This window comes from Pteronotus mesoamericanus, unplaced genomic scaffold, assembly GCF_021234165.1.
Source record: "Pteronotus mesoamericanus isolate MK-2021 breed Mesoamerican mustached bat unplaced genomic scaffold, CSHL_Meso_final contig_73, whole genome shotgun sequence".
NCBI lineage: Eukaryota > Metazoa > Chordata > Mammalia > Chiroptera > Mormoopidae > Pteronotus > Pteronotus mesoamericanus.
The window spans coordinates 22,756,275-22,771,201 of record NW_026555245.1 but is presented as its reverse complement, the minus strand read 5'-3'; the positions used below and the strand labels follow the sequence as shown (position 1 = coordinate 22,771,201).

The 14,927-nt window shown below is 39.3% G+C and overlaps 1 protein-coding gene and 1 pseudogene across 5 annotated transcripts in view; both read right to left on the bottom strand.

Annotated features, from left to right (window-relative positions):
* Positions 1 to 14,927, bottom strand: part of KDM4C (lysine demethylase 4C) — a 408,417-nt gene that overhangs the window by 274,069 nt on the left and 119,421 nt on the right. The gene's annotated exons all lie outside the window — the stretch shown is intronic.
* On the bottom strand, positions 511 to 4,133 carry LOC129078467 (keratin, type II cytoskeletal 8-like; annotated as a pseudogene).

Below are 14,927 nucleotides of genomic sequence, written 5' to 3'. Positions count from 1 at the left end.
ATTTCTCCAAAACTATAGCTGCCTCATCCTTTGCCTTTCCAGCTCTAGATCAAGTCAAAATACTTGGTTCCATAGTCACACCCTCCATGAATGGCAGGCAGAGGAACACCATTCCCTTGGGTTATCATTATGGCACGTCCTGCTCTGTGAAAATGAGTACAATAAAAAACATTCTTTAAAAGAGGTAGGTTCAGAGGACAGGGTTGGGGAAAGACACAATTAATGGACTATGGCTTCCCATGAAAAATACACAGACTCAAGAAAAGTTTCATGGGAGACATAAGATACTAAGCTGAACTCTGAAGGCTAGTTAGATTTTCTACAAATTTTATCTTTTCATATGTAATCAATAACCTATACAATGTAAAACTGTTTAGGGAATAGAGAGCAGTCCAGCCACGCTTAAGCTTAAGAGGGTAAGAAATGGTCTGAAAATGTAGTATGAGAGCCTGGAAACAGTAACGACCTCCTTTTTCTTTTTTCTTTTCTTTTTTTTTTCTTTTCTTTTTTTGGCAGAGGCAGTTGATACTTTATTTTGGGGGGAAAGAAAAACACATGATTTGGCTTTTAGTCTGGGGCATGAGTAAGAGGCAGTCCCTGGGGCAGTAAACTCCTCTACCTTAAGGATGAGCTGAGGCCTGGGGCTGAGTTTCAGATGGGTCTCCTGTGCCCACCACTCCACTGCATAGCTCCTTTCCCCATTGGCTCAAAGGACAGGAAGGACCACAGTAGTAGCTCACTTAGGCCGGACATCAGATGACTCAGACACCAGCTTCCTATCATGTGTCTCAATCTTCTTCACACTGTCTTGAGGATCCGGGGATGGTGCAGCTGAAGGAGCCAGGCCCTGGCCAGAGCCCAAGCTGGCCTGGAAGCCCAGGTGGTAGTAGGGGTTCCCATAAGCTGGGCTCACACCTCCTGAGTAGCCACTGGTGGTCTTCATATGGATACTCATTTTCGGCATCCCAGACTCCAGTCACTTCTCCTTGCCCTCCGGCAGCTTGCAGTAGGAGGTGATCTCCACACCCAGGGCCAGCTTGACATTCATGAGCTCTTGGTACTCACGCAGCCGCCAGGCCATATCCTGCTTGGCGGTTCTCAGAGCAACTTCCAGCTCAGCCACCTTGGTCTGAGAATCATTGATGGCCAGCTTGGCATCCACGATGGCAGCCTCCAGGGAAGCCCTCTGGTCTTTGAGGCCACGGATCTCAGCCTGGATTTGGCTGATGTGCTGGTTAATCTCAGAAGTCTCTGTCTTCATGTGACCCAAATCATCCCCATGTTTCCCAGCCAATGTCTGCCGCTCCTCATACTTGATCTGGTACATGGTCTCAGCCTCAGCCTGGCTGCAGTAGGCATCTTCTTGTAGTGGGCCTTGACCTTGGCAATGATGCCATCCAGGTCGAGGGAGTGGCTGTTCTCCATGGACAGCACCACAAATGTGTCAGAGATCTAGGACAGCAGCTCACAAATATCCTTTTCATAAAGCTGCCTATAGAAGCTAATATCATCAGTCAGTCCTTCCAGGCAGGACTCCAGCTTCCCTGGTTGACGTAAGCTTCATCCACATCCTTTTTTATGAGGATGAATTCATCGTCCATCTCTGTACAGTTGTTGTTCTCATCCTCATACTTATTCTTCAAGTCCTCCACCAGCCCCTGCATGTTGCCAAACTCCACCTCCAGTCTCGGTTTCTCCTGGGCCCGTGTTTCCAGCTGCTGCCAAAGGTTGTTCATGTAGCTCTCGAACATACTGTCCGTATTACTGCAAGTCATCTTCTGCTGCTGCAGAAGAGTCCACTTGCTCTCCAGAATCTTATTCAACTGCCCCAGGCTCCGTAATGAAGGAAGCAAACTTGTTGTTGAGGCTCTTGATCTGCACCTTCTCCTGGTTGCACATGGCCTGGATGTTGGTGTCCACCTTCCACTTCAGGGGGCTCAGCAGGGTCTGGTTCACTTGAATGGCTTTGCTTGTCTCCATACTTCCAGCTCCACCAAAACCCCAGGCCAGATTAATGCTGGCACCCAGGTCAACCTGGTAGCTGCTGCTCACCTGGGAAGAGGCTGAGGAGCTGATGCTGGGACCACTTGAGCACAAGCGGCTGCTGAATACCCAGGGGCCAGATGACTTCCTTTTTCAACAAAGGAACCAGGAGAAAGATGATCTTTTTTTCAACAGAGGAACGAGGAAAAAAGATGATCCTAATCCCTGACATTATGAAGCAGACAGGACATACTCCTACCTGAAACCTCTGCAACTCCCTCAAAGTATGACTCTCAATCCCATTTCCCTGCAGTCACTAATAGTATAAGCATTAGGACAAAAAGTAGGGCATGGAAGGAAAAAAGGAAAAATGACTCATGGACAAGGACAACAGTGTGGTGACTGCAGGGAGGGAGGAGGGTATAAGGGGGTTAAATGATAATAGAAAAAAATACAGTAAATTTTTTTTTAAAAAAAGGCAAACTCGATAGCTACAATTTGCTGCAGGAACAAAGTGGGGAAAGAAGGCTATGCCTGTCCCACAGTCAGTGCATGGAGGAAAGGAAGTCCAGGATGCACAGTGGCAGCTAAGAAGAAAGAGAAACAGAGGCGTAATCCTAGGACCATAAGCAAACAGTGACTTCTATAAAAACACAAAAATACTCCAATGCAATTGAAAAGCAAACAAACTGGGAATAATATTTGTGGGAAATAGAGCTAAAGGTTCATGTCCTTAATTGATAATAACATTCATAATAAAATATTTTAAAATAGTAAAATATGGATAAAAAATATAGGCTATTAAAATTCCTCAAATTCCCTAGTGATTTAAAAAATAGGATTAGGCTTTTTATTTTAAAAAATAAAAACTGTTTTAGTAACAATTTGAGTGTTGAAAAAAATCATTTCCATGTTACTTATGTGAGTACAAATATTGGAAACACTCTGACAATATGTATCCAAATACTATTTGACTCATAATTAGCCTTCTAAAATCTTATCCCTTAAGAAAAAAGGAAGTTGGACAGTAATTTATGCATATAGCTCTTTACTGCAATGTGATAATGAAATTTGTAAACAACCTCTATAACAACAGAATAGTTAAATTAGGATGATGTATTCAGAAATTGCAAATAGTATTTTTGAGGACTTCGAAGTGGCATAAGAAAATACTCAAAAACAACAGGACATAACAAGATAAAAATGTTGTACACCTGATAATATTCCAATTTTTTTAAAAGAAAAAATATAAACATGACAGAAAGCCTGGCTTAGGAAAGTGGGTCAAAGATCTCAGCAAATTGATGCTCTATGATCCCACAGTATCTAGAATAACTAGAATACTAGACAGGAGCCTCCTCCTAAAAGCCTAATCACAGGCCATTGCACAGCATGCAATTAATAAATGTTAATTTAGAATTAAACTAAATACCAGTCTGAGGAATTTAGTAAGCACTGATCAGTCGTCCTATGCCTTCTGCTTAAGAAACAAACCCACTGAAGTAAAAGGCCCAGAACCACTATACCCATTGAGGACTGCTTTGTCCATAGACCCTACTGAGTGAGTGAGAAAACAGGAAGCTGAGAGCTGGACACATGGCATCTATTGAATACAATTCCCTCCACAGAAGTATCATTTGCCTTTATCATGTGGAGTTTCCATAAATTTACTGCAAAATTTAATAATTATAAAGACCAAGAAAATACATCTGATTCAATCTGCTATTGTGTTCATTGGTTCCAGATGGTAAATGGAAAAGATTAAAAGATAAAATGGAGACAAAAGGGGGCTGAGAATGAAATCAACAGAAACTGTATTACATTGATATAGTAAAGCTAAACTCTGCGTGTATCCGTTGGAATTCTAGGTTTATAAACTTTCCAATCTGAACATGTTTTTTCTGAAAACACAGTGAATTGCATCATCCCAATCTTCTTAAGTAAGTGCATCAGTTACTTGGTAATTGAGCATAAACTTCAGATGCTCCACTGCACAACTCAAAGAGTGGGTACTCTGAAATATGGATCTGAACCTTCAATTCCTTTTCTTCATTTTCAAACAGGCTGCTCTGACTGGTAGGATCACCAATGTGAACACAAATTAAAGTAGCAACAGGAAGTGAACAAGAATCCGTGCTCAGCACCAACATTTTTCAGTCCAGCACTGAGTGGCTGAATCAATCAGGCTGCTTTAGCTTTGCCACAGACTCCTTCCATCTCAATAGCACCAGCTCACATCTATATATTAATTGGAGGAGGAAGCACCATGAACTCATAATAAGGAGCCTACACAACAGAAACAGGTTTTAAGGTCCACCTTTGTAGCATAAACCTATGTACAAATCTGAGGACAGCAGTTATTTATTAAGATGTCTTAATAAATAAAGACCAAGCTTATTCAAACACTTTATGGCTTAGGATTCAGCATTAATTTTGAAGGCCAGAGTGTACACAGCACCTAAATTCAGAAAAACCTAACATTCTCTCTAATCAAATGTGAAATACTAAAGCATTAAATCACGTTTTCTAAAGATTATGGGCATGTACTGAAATGGATATGGTTTTAAACACACAATCTAGACATTTTAGAATTTAAACATTTAACATCAAGTCACTAGAGCCACTTAGTCGGGGAGTTACGTAACAGAAAAGTTTCACAGAGGAGGAGCTAAGCAGGGTTTGGAACGTTGTTTTCTTAGCAATCTTTTCCCTCATTTATCCCTTCAATCCCCTGCCAAGACAGCCTCCAATGTGTGCCTTACTGGCAGAATAATGTTGTATTTATTCTTCTTCAACTCTCACATTCCCCCCAAAATAGAAAATCTTGAATTTAGCTTTTTAAATATAGATGGTATATGTTCTTTGGTTGTTTGATTTTAAGAATGACATAAAATTAAAAGGTATTTTAAGCACCATCTGTTCTCTTGCAACAATAGGCAATAATTTCCTGATTATCTTCCTTCATGTACATGTTATAAATCTCGAGTACCCTTTATGATTATTGCAGTTGGTATTTTATTATTTTATGTAGCCCTCTTTGAGTATGTATATCTTTAGAAACCAGGATGGGTTTCATCTCCCCTTTTTGCCATTCTTATTTCAATTTCCCATTATCAAAGAACTGTTGACAAAGTCATTCAGTTACTATTTCCTGTCATGTCTTCCAAATTCACTGGGATAATACTTTATGAGGCCAGAAAAATGCAATTCTAAAGAAACTTATTAAAAAGTTTTTGACCTGTCCAATTCTTCAAATATGAGGACACAGTTACAAATGCTGTCATTCAGTAAAACGAAAACTGTAATGGCATTAACTATCTTCCAATATTAACTGTGGTGGAATAAGCTGAGATGGCAGGTGCAGGCAGGGCCCGTCAACAAAGACAGAGCTGGAAACGTGAAAGTGCACCAGGTTCATGTAGCCATCTGCTCTGCACAAAGGGAATGAAAAGAGAGCAATGAACTAAGGCATTCATTTTCAAAGTCCTGATTTGTTAACAAGATCTGTGCAATGAACTCTTATGCACTACTGTGATTCTATGATGTCCCTCAGGAAAAAAAAAAAAAAAAAACCATTACAAACCATCTGTCATACCCTACTGGGATAAGCCACAAGAGTTTTCTAATAAACATCTATAGTATAAAAATATTTTACTTGCCATAAATGATTAATATATTAAAAGAAAAGATGTTCAAAAGGAAAGAAACTAGAAAACAACATGTTCAAAACTGATCATCTTTGTCTATATTTTTTGAAAGATATAGACATGCTGATATTTTTGAAGGGACAAAAAGAGTTGTTAACAGGTTTTACCATTTCTTTTTTTTTTTTAAGATTTTATTTATTTTCAGAGAGATGGTAAGGGAGGGACAAAGAGAGGGAGAGAAACATTGTTGTGAAAGAGGCACACCAATCAACTCCCTCTCATACACATCGCAACCCAGGCATGTGCCCTGAACGGGAATCGAACCAGCAACCTTTCACTTTGTGGGATGATGCCCAATCAAATGAGCCACACTGTCTAGGGCCAGGTTTTACCTTTGAAGAACGGACTAGAATGAGTGTCATTAAATATTTTTATACTGTAATTTTTTTTAAATCATGGGTACATATTAATTCTCTTTTTTACTTCTGTACTTTTGAACAATGGGTATTTGGGTGGTAAAATGAAGAGCCATAGTGATTTCCTTTCAAATAATTTTCTGTAAAATTAAAAGTATTCTGGTATAATAATTTACTCAATGATTCCCAGATCATTGGACATTTTAGTTTTAATTCAATTTTTGCTGATAAAGCTAGCACTACAATAATCATCTATGTAAATAAACTTTTCTCTGAATTTTGATGAATTCCTAGGAGTGTAAGAAAAGGGTCAAAGGGCATGGAGATGTTGAGAGATATTTATATATAGTATCTACCCACTTTTCAGGATGCTTATGCCGATTATACTGTCACCAACAGTAGTTCAGAGTACCCATTCTACTAACTACATTATCATGTCCATTGGAACTTCCCTGATATATTTACTAATACAATAAGAAAAAGAAACTCTTCACTATTATTTTGAATAATACTGAAGTTTGAACAATTTTTTAATTTTATTTACCAGCAAAGAAACAGGTCTTCATGTTACTTCAATAATCAGCACAGCCCTGGCTGGTGTGGCTCAGAAGACTAAGCGCCAGCCTGTGAACTAAAGAGTCGCCGGTTCAATTCCCAATCAGGGCACATGCCTAGGTTGCAGGGCAGGTCCCCAGCTGGGGACATGAGAGAGGCAACAGATCCATGTATCTTTTGCATATTGCTGTTTCCCTCCCTCTCTTTCTCTCTCTGTAAAAGTAAATAAACAAAATATTTTTTTAAACCATCAGAACAGTCCATTTTAAAAATAAATAAAACTAAAAAACCAAAATATAAATTCCTGAGATTTGGAAACACTCTACCAAGAATCACTGAAAATTATTAATGTCTTTAAAAGTGTCCATCATGAAAATTTAGGAAGTTGCTGGAAACTACTTTTTTAACTCAATTCAAATAAAAACCTGTAATATCAAAAGCCACATGTGGACTATCGCCAAACTTAACAAGAATCCCTAACATCCACAATGGTTTTCTTTCCAAGGATTTATAATACATGGCCTTTCAAATTCAACATGGGACCCAAGAGCAGGAGTATGTTTTTGAAGACAAAACAACAGTTCCTTCAAACTCCTCCTTTCAACAATATGACCCACAGAACCCAAACACTGTTAGTTGATGTCATACTTTTCATATTCCCCTCATTTTTGTGCAAAGTAAAAGAAAATGGATCTGAGAAATCAGTAGAAATATATAAAGCAACCCATCTGCCCAGCCTGCTGCTAGCACATATCCTGCAAATACTATCTCCACAGCCACTGCTACTCAGCACCTTGGGCCTGAACTCCACCATCTTCCCCAAATTAGTCTTGGGGAGTGCCCTGGCTTAGAAATGACCCATGATGAATCACTTTTTTAAAACATATTCACCAGTAAAGAATGGTGCTAGGTAACTGCTCCAGCTACCCCATCCTCACTACAGCCTGGTGGGGCACCAGTTAAAGGTTTCTCTGTAAGTAAGGAAGTTACAGCTGGCAGATCTCATGAGTACCTCACCCAGAACCAGAATTTTAACACAGGTTGATGTGATTGAGCTGGGTTTCTGTTTGCGTGCACTCAAATTCGCCATCAAAACACTTTTATTAAGGAAGGACTCTGAAGATAGAACAATGAACACCTGTATTTCTGACAAAGTTATGAACAATAAACACTGGCATGCTTTCTCCAGACTTTGATTTTTAAACAGAACCTCTTCATCTCTCTAGTCCGATGTCCAAGGACTTTAAGACTTTAACTTAGGTCTGATCACCTTATGATTTGTAGGTTGCTGACTACAGTGTTGCCTTATCCTCATCTGTCCTGTTACTCTCATAGGGCTTTTTCCATGTCTCCACCACTCCAACTCTCCCTTCTGTTTCGCCAGGAACGGCCCACTGAACAGATCCATCATCACTGGAACAGGAAACAGAATTTCCCTTACACCAGACAGGCCTACCACTGAGCCAAAGTCAATTCCCAAACTGAAATTCTAGAAGAAAAATGCAGTGGAAACACAATCCTAATCCACCACATACCTACTTAGTCCACACAACACCGCGAAGCTCCTTATATACTTAATTTCATTTATTTTTCAGAAGTACTATAAAGAAGCTATAATATCCATTTTACATGTGGGAAAAGGGAGATTTAGACAAGTTAGTTAAGTCCTTGATCCAACCATACAAATAGTAAAAGGAAAGAGCAGAGATGAAATCAGAATCTGGTCAAATCCTTGAACGTGTACCCTTTTGACACTACAAAACAATGTTTTCCTTATACATGAATAAATGAGGCTCAGCAGAACTCCATACAGCCTGAGAGAGATTCAAGACAAAGTTTATTACTCTCCAGAGTATCTGCCGTCTCCACCACCCTATGTTGTCTCCCTTGAGTGCTTCTGACAGCAACCCGATGGAGATCATGGAACCTCAATAACTATTTGAGCTGTATTGCTAATTAAGCATTTGAAGGGAGATGCAAGATATAAGTAATTTTATAACACTAACTACAAGTAAACTCAAGGAACATAAGGCATGCCACATTTTTCTTAATGTTTTCTAGCCTTTTCATAAAATATTATAAAATAATAGTGATACTAGTGAACTAGGGAGAATCAAGATGGCAGAGGAGTGAGTGGAAGTCACCCTGAACTCCTCCCAAGGCCAACCTGGAATTACAACTAAATTGTGGAGAAATCACCTGGAACAAACAACTGAACGATAGCAAGAGAGGAGCCTTGTAACCTCAGAGACAGGAGACTCAGCTTTAGCGCAATCGAACTGGTAAGGAGTGTGGTCCAGACCTGAGAAGCGGCAGGGGGAGGCGCCCATGGCCGGCAGTCCCAGAAGGATATTGAAACAGCCAGTTGGATCCCCCTGAGAAGAACAGGGTGTAAACCAAAAGTGGGGATCTCTAGCCCATAGCTCCAGAGCCCAAGAAGTACACAGAAAACAGCCAGCTGCAAAAAGCGGCAGGATTGCTCTCTACCAGAGATAGGTGGCTGGAGACACAAAGAACTGTTTAAAGAGCCAACGCATAAATTTTTATTTGCAGCCACTTACCCTGGTCTCCGGCAAAGGCAGGGGCAGAGTGGGCTAGAAACGCCTGAGGAGAGACCGGGAAAGGAGGCTTTGGGGAGAGAAGTCAGAGAGTAGCTGGTGGGATCTCGGTGCTGACTCATCCCCCATGCAGCAGCAGCCATCTTGCTCAGGCAGAGACCATTCCCCTGAGCAGCACCAGCGTCAAAGGACCCAATAGGCCCAGCCCCAGGTGGGATTCCACCTCACCCTGCGCTGTCTAAGCTGCCTGCTGAGCGCAGAGTGGCAGCCACAGACAGTAGATCCCTGGCTAAAGCGGGCACAGAGAGGTCTGGCGAAACTTGACGAAAGACTGGGGAGGGAGGCTTTGAGGAGAGAACAGAGAGAGTAGCTGGATGGATCCCAGTGGGGACTCCTCCCCGATACCGTAGCAGCCAGAGAGGACCCAATAACCCCACCTCCAGGAGGGACTCCACCCCACCCTGAGCTGTCTAAGGTGGCCTGCTGAGTGCAGAGTAACTAGATTAACAGCTGAAGGAGATAACCACAAACAGTAGATTACTGGAAATCTTGAACAGGCTAAGGTCAGACAGGGTCAACATCTGACATCATCAGAGGCAGATGCAGAAAGAAAAAACAGCGGTCTCCTACTATAGAAGTTCACACCACAAAGTCAGGAAATCAAGACAGAGCAACTTAAGAAGCAGAAGCAAAAGAGAAGAGTCTCACAAATAATGGGAAGACAAAGAAATATGCCCCACTCAAAGGGAAAGGAGGAACCCCCACAAAGAGAACTAAATGAAATAGAGGCAAGTAAACTATCAGATACTGAGTTCCAAACAACGGTCTAAGGAAGCTCAATGAGCTCAGTGAGCTCTGAGAGAATTACAAAAAACTACAGGGAAACTATGAGGAACTTACTGCAAACTATATCAGCAAGAAAAACGACATAGAAACTATCAACAAGAGACAAGAGGAAATGAAGAATACAATTTCTGAATTGAAGAACACAGTAGAAGGAATCCAAAGCAGGCTAAATGAACCTGAGGACCGAATCAGTGAGCTGGAGGACAAGGTAGAAAAAAGCTCCCAGAAAGAGCAAGAAAATGAAAAAAGACTCAAAAAGAATTAAGAGGCACTGAGGGGAATGCAGGACAACCTGAAACGTAATAATATCCATATAATAGGGATACCAGAAGGAGGAGAGGAGGAGCAAGGGATAGAGAAACTGTTTGAAAAAGTAATGATGGAAAACTTTCCTAATTGGAGGAGAGAAAAAGTCACACAAGTCCAGGAAGCACAGAGAGTCCCATTCAAGGAACCCAATGAGGCCCCCTCCAAGACACATTATCATTAAAATGGCAAATATCAAAAACAAACAGAGAATCCTAAAGCAAGCAAGGGAAAAAGAGGTAGGAACATATAAGGGAGCCCTGATACAGCAGCAGCTGACTTCTCAACAGAAACCCTGCAAGCCAGAAGGGACTGGCAACAAATATTCCAAGTCAAGAAAAGCAAAGGCCTGCAACCAAGACTGCTCTACCCAGCAAGGCTCTCAATTTAAATGAAAAGCGAAATAAGGAGTTTCCCAGACAAAAGAAGACTAAAAGACTATACCTCCACCAAACCAGCACTGCAAAATATGCTAAAGGGACTGCTTTAAGATGAAGAAAAAGTTTCCATGAATACCCACTTCCTTTCAGAGTTGCCAATACTTGATATTACCAATATTTTTAATACTCATTAATATGATTGTGACAATGATGTTATTTTAATTGTTCCTTTACTATTTGTTGAAACTAAACCTGTTTTAGTATATTTCTTGTGTATTTCTATTATTTAAAAAAATAAAGCTTTAAACAACTTTTTGGTATTCTTTATCCATTTATTGATTAAAGGTTTGTAGAACTCTTTTCCCTAAAAAAAAACCTATTAACCATGTCTTAGATGTGTTGCAAATACTTTTCTATTCCTTGTCTTTTAACTTTTTTCATATGTATATTACTAAATAGTTAAATGTTTAATGTAGTCATATTGTCAATATTTACTTAATAGCTTCTGGGTTTGAATATTTTACTTCAGGTCATGAAAAATATTAGTTCTATTTTCTTCTAAAACTCCTTAGATTCTACATATTGAATTTAACTCATCTGAATATTTCTTGTATGATGTGTGAAATAGTGCTCTATATTTGTTTTATTTCAAGTAATAGTGGTCCATACACCTTATTTGTTGAATAAGCCTTATTTTCCCCATTGATTTGAAATATCAACTTAATTGTATATTGTTACTTAAATGTACACTGTTAGATATATACATTTGTCTCTAGAATGCTCATTGTATTTCATTGATCTACCTGATTATTTCTATGTTGATGTCATGTTGGTTTAATTGCTGAGATTTTATAATGGTTTTAAAATTTTTTAGTATTTTATAATTAACTTTGACATCTAAAAAAATAAATAAAATTAATCTGCATTAAAGAAAGAAAGAGAGAGAGAGAGATGGAACTCCTACCTTTTGCGACAACATGGATGGAACTGGAGAATATTAAGCTAAGTGAAATAAGCCAGTTGATGAAAGACAAATACCACAGGATCTCACCTATAAGTGGACTCTATTCAACAAAATAAACTAAAGAACAAAATAAACCACAGGCACAGAAACACGGAGCAAACTGAAAGTGGCCAGAGGGGATGGGGAAAGAGGACAATGGTGGGAAGAAGGGGAAGGGACTAGACAAAGAACATGTGTGAGTGACCCACGGACATGGACAACAGAGTGGGAACTGACTGTGGGATGGGGGTGGGGGTGGGATGGGTGGAAGAGGGTAAAGGGGTAACGACTGAGACAACTGTAATAGCATAAACATGATTTATAAATTTAAATAAATAATAAAAACAAAAAAATAATGAACTATATATATGCATACAATCCTCATCCCATCCCAAAAATACTGATGTATCGGACTATAAAATAATCTCCCAATATTATGATTTCATTTTTCATAATTTTAATGTCACTTAGAATGACATTATAACTCTCAAGTTTAAAATTCTCTTAACTACTTATTCATTAGTCACACTGAAGTATGATAAAAATCAAAATATAAAACAGTAAGAAATATAAAATCATAAAAACTGCTCTCAGTACTATAAGCAAGAAGGCATAAAGGTATTGATATTGTTCTCACTTAAAGAGGGTACTTAGAAAAATACAACGTGATCAATACAAATGAAAGACAGAAACAATGCCTGGCAGAATTAGCTGTTAGCACTAAATTTTGTAGATAGTGTCACAAAGAATTAATCAGTGCTCTAAGCTTCTGTATTGGAAATCATCCCTTCAGAATGTCCAAGTGTCCACAAGACTCTCGTGTTTTGCCTTGCTCATTTTAAAAAGAGGCAAAATATAGTATTGGACACAGTTTATAGGAGATAGAAGTCTAGTAAATTAAAAATAATAGGCATGCTAAAAGAGGCAGAGAACTAAGCATTGAGCTTCTATCTTACATCAGGTTTTTTTAAGGCCTGCCTAACTGGGGCCACCTTTCTTCTTTAAATTGGCTAACACTGATTCTTCTCATTGAAAAGGTTCAGAACTGTTAAAGCAGTAATTGAGATTAATCATGGACTTCTTCACCCATTTTTTATTCTCTTTGATACCTAAATATAAAAAACGTATGCTATTATTGTCATCACTTTCAGCCTTCTTCCTGAAGATGGACCCTGGCATTGGCACAGATAATGCTCCATGGCCACAGCTCCTATGGGGAACTTCCAGACTACAGCTCTACCAAGCAGTTTCTGAAAGGGGAGTGCTCATCCTTTCAATCACCTTGCTCGAAGCAGAGGGAAGACAGACTGTGGATCCACAGATTAAAGTCTCTCTATAGCCACTGACCCCAGTGAAATCCCATTAAAGCTTTCTTTTGATTCAAAGAGGTCATATCAAATGATCAAGTAACCAAAATTCCCACAGGCTTAAAATTAGGCATCACATTTTGTGACTGTTCCATCAGCAAAGAACAAAGAGGGAACCAGTGACCTTGACTGGCATGCCTTATTTGAGAAGTCCTATTTCTTCTTAGCAGAAGACTTAGCTCTTTTGCTGAGAACAAAAAAATCACTGTGTGGCTGGCTAGGCCAGGGGTTCTGAGACCACTTAAGGAATCTTCCCAAGTCCTCCTTTAACTAGCTCTTTATTTAAATTACATAGTGTATCAAAAAAATGTATGTATGTATGTGTTTATGTGTATAAAGAGAGAGAAGTTTTTAAGAAGGGTACTGTGTAAGAGCAAACAATTTGCAATCAGATCATAAAGTTTTCAAATAAATTAAAGTGCTAGCAAGAGAATCAATGGCCAGCAACAGGGGTTCCTAAATTCAAATCCAGCCCCACTGGCCACAAACTTCCCTTCATCCCCTCCATGCTTCTTTCTAAGCCACATGTGGACATTTCCAACCATAGCTTTTGACTCAAGTTAGGAACAGGACCACTATTTTAACATTACAGCCTCAGCAAGCCTGAATGATTTTCCCAAAGAAAATCAGCTTATTTATTGGTGGTACAGGAGAACTGACTTTATTCAAATGATCCATGTTTTCTTTTTCTTGCCTTGTCCCAAAACTTTTCAAATCATTTTCTTTTCTGCCATGAAATCTTGGGCATCATCTGAGTTGATGTGATAACTTAAGTTTTAAATATGAATTTTAGGAATGGACTAGACAAATTTAGGTTCTCAGAATATTTTTTAAGGTAGTAAATTTCTACATTACATTTCTATATAAATTACATGTATAATTTTGTTCCGTTTGACAGAGCTGTCAGTGAATGTTAGCAGAAATATAAAAAAGAAAAAGAAGAAAACATTGTCTAAATGGGGAAAATAAAAAGACAGGCAAGATTCCTATCTTTGAATCCTAGTTCTGGTGCTTTTGACTAAATGGCCTTGGACAAGTCAATTAATCGTTCAACAAACTATTTCTTGAAGATCTATTATGTGCTGGGTAGTGAACAAAGAAATGAACTAATGATATTTTTTAATCCCCACTCATAGATCTTTGTTCTAGTGCAAGAGAGACAAATAAAATAAATTAGAATATTATGCATAGTATGCCAGGCAATAGTAAGGAAAAAAAAAAAGCTTAAAGGAGATACAGGGTGTATTGGGGCAGGGGGTGGGGGGCGGGTAGAGGGAAGTAGGAGAAAGTTGTCTCCAGATATTTTAAATAGAGGTGGTACTTACCTCTCTAATCATTTAGGTTCAGCTTCGATAGCCCAAATACAGTACTATAAAATTACATTATTATATAAGATATCAAGAGTTTATTTTTTTATTGTTTCCACTTTACCACCCAAGTGCAGAACCTGACATGAGCCTGGATCTTCAGCAATATGCAGAGAAGAGGCTGGGGGGTTGGGGGTAGGTACATGACTTGGCTGAAAAGGGAAACAGGTCAGAGAGGAAATACTGGAAGGGGACCCACAGGGTGATTACCATGACACCAGAAGACATCATCATCATCACACTAACTGGATGAGGAAGGGAACAGAGAGAAGTAATGGGCACAACAGCAATTTTTTTCCATGGCCCCAGCACACACATGGAGGCCACATGCTTAAAAATGGACAGGGAGGAGGAAAGGAGGAGGAAAACAGCTGCCCAGGGGCCTCCCTCTCCACCCTGGTTTCATATCTGATCCCACATCTCTACCACTACCATTTGAAAATGTGTATAGCAAAAAGAGGAAGCAAAATAAATTAACATTCTGATGAGTGTATGTGAA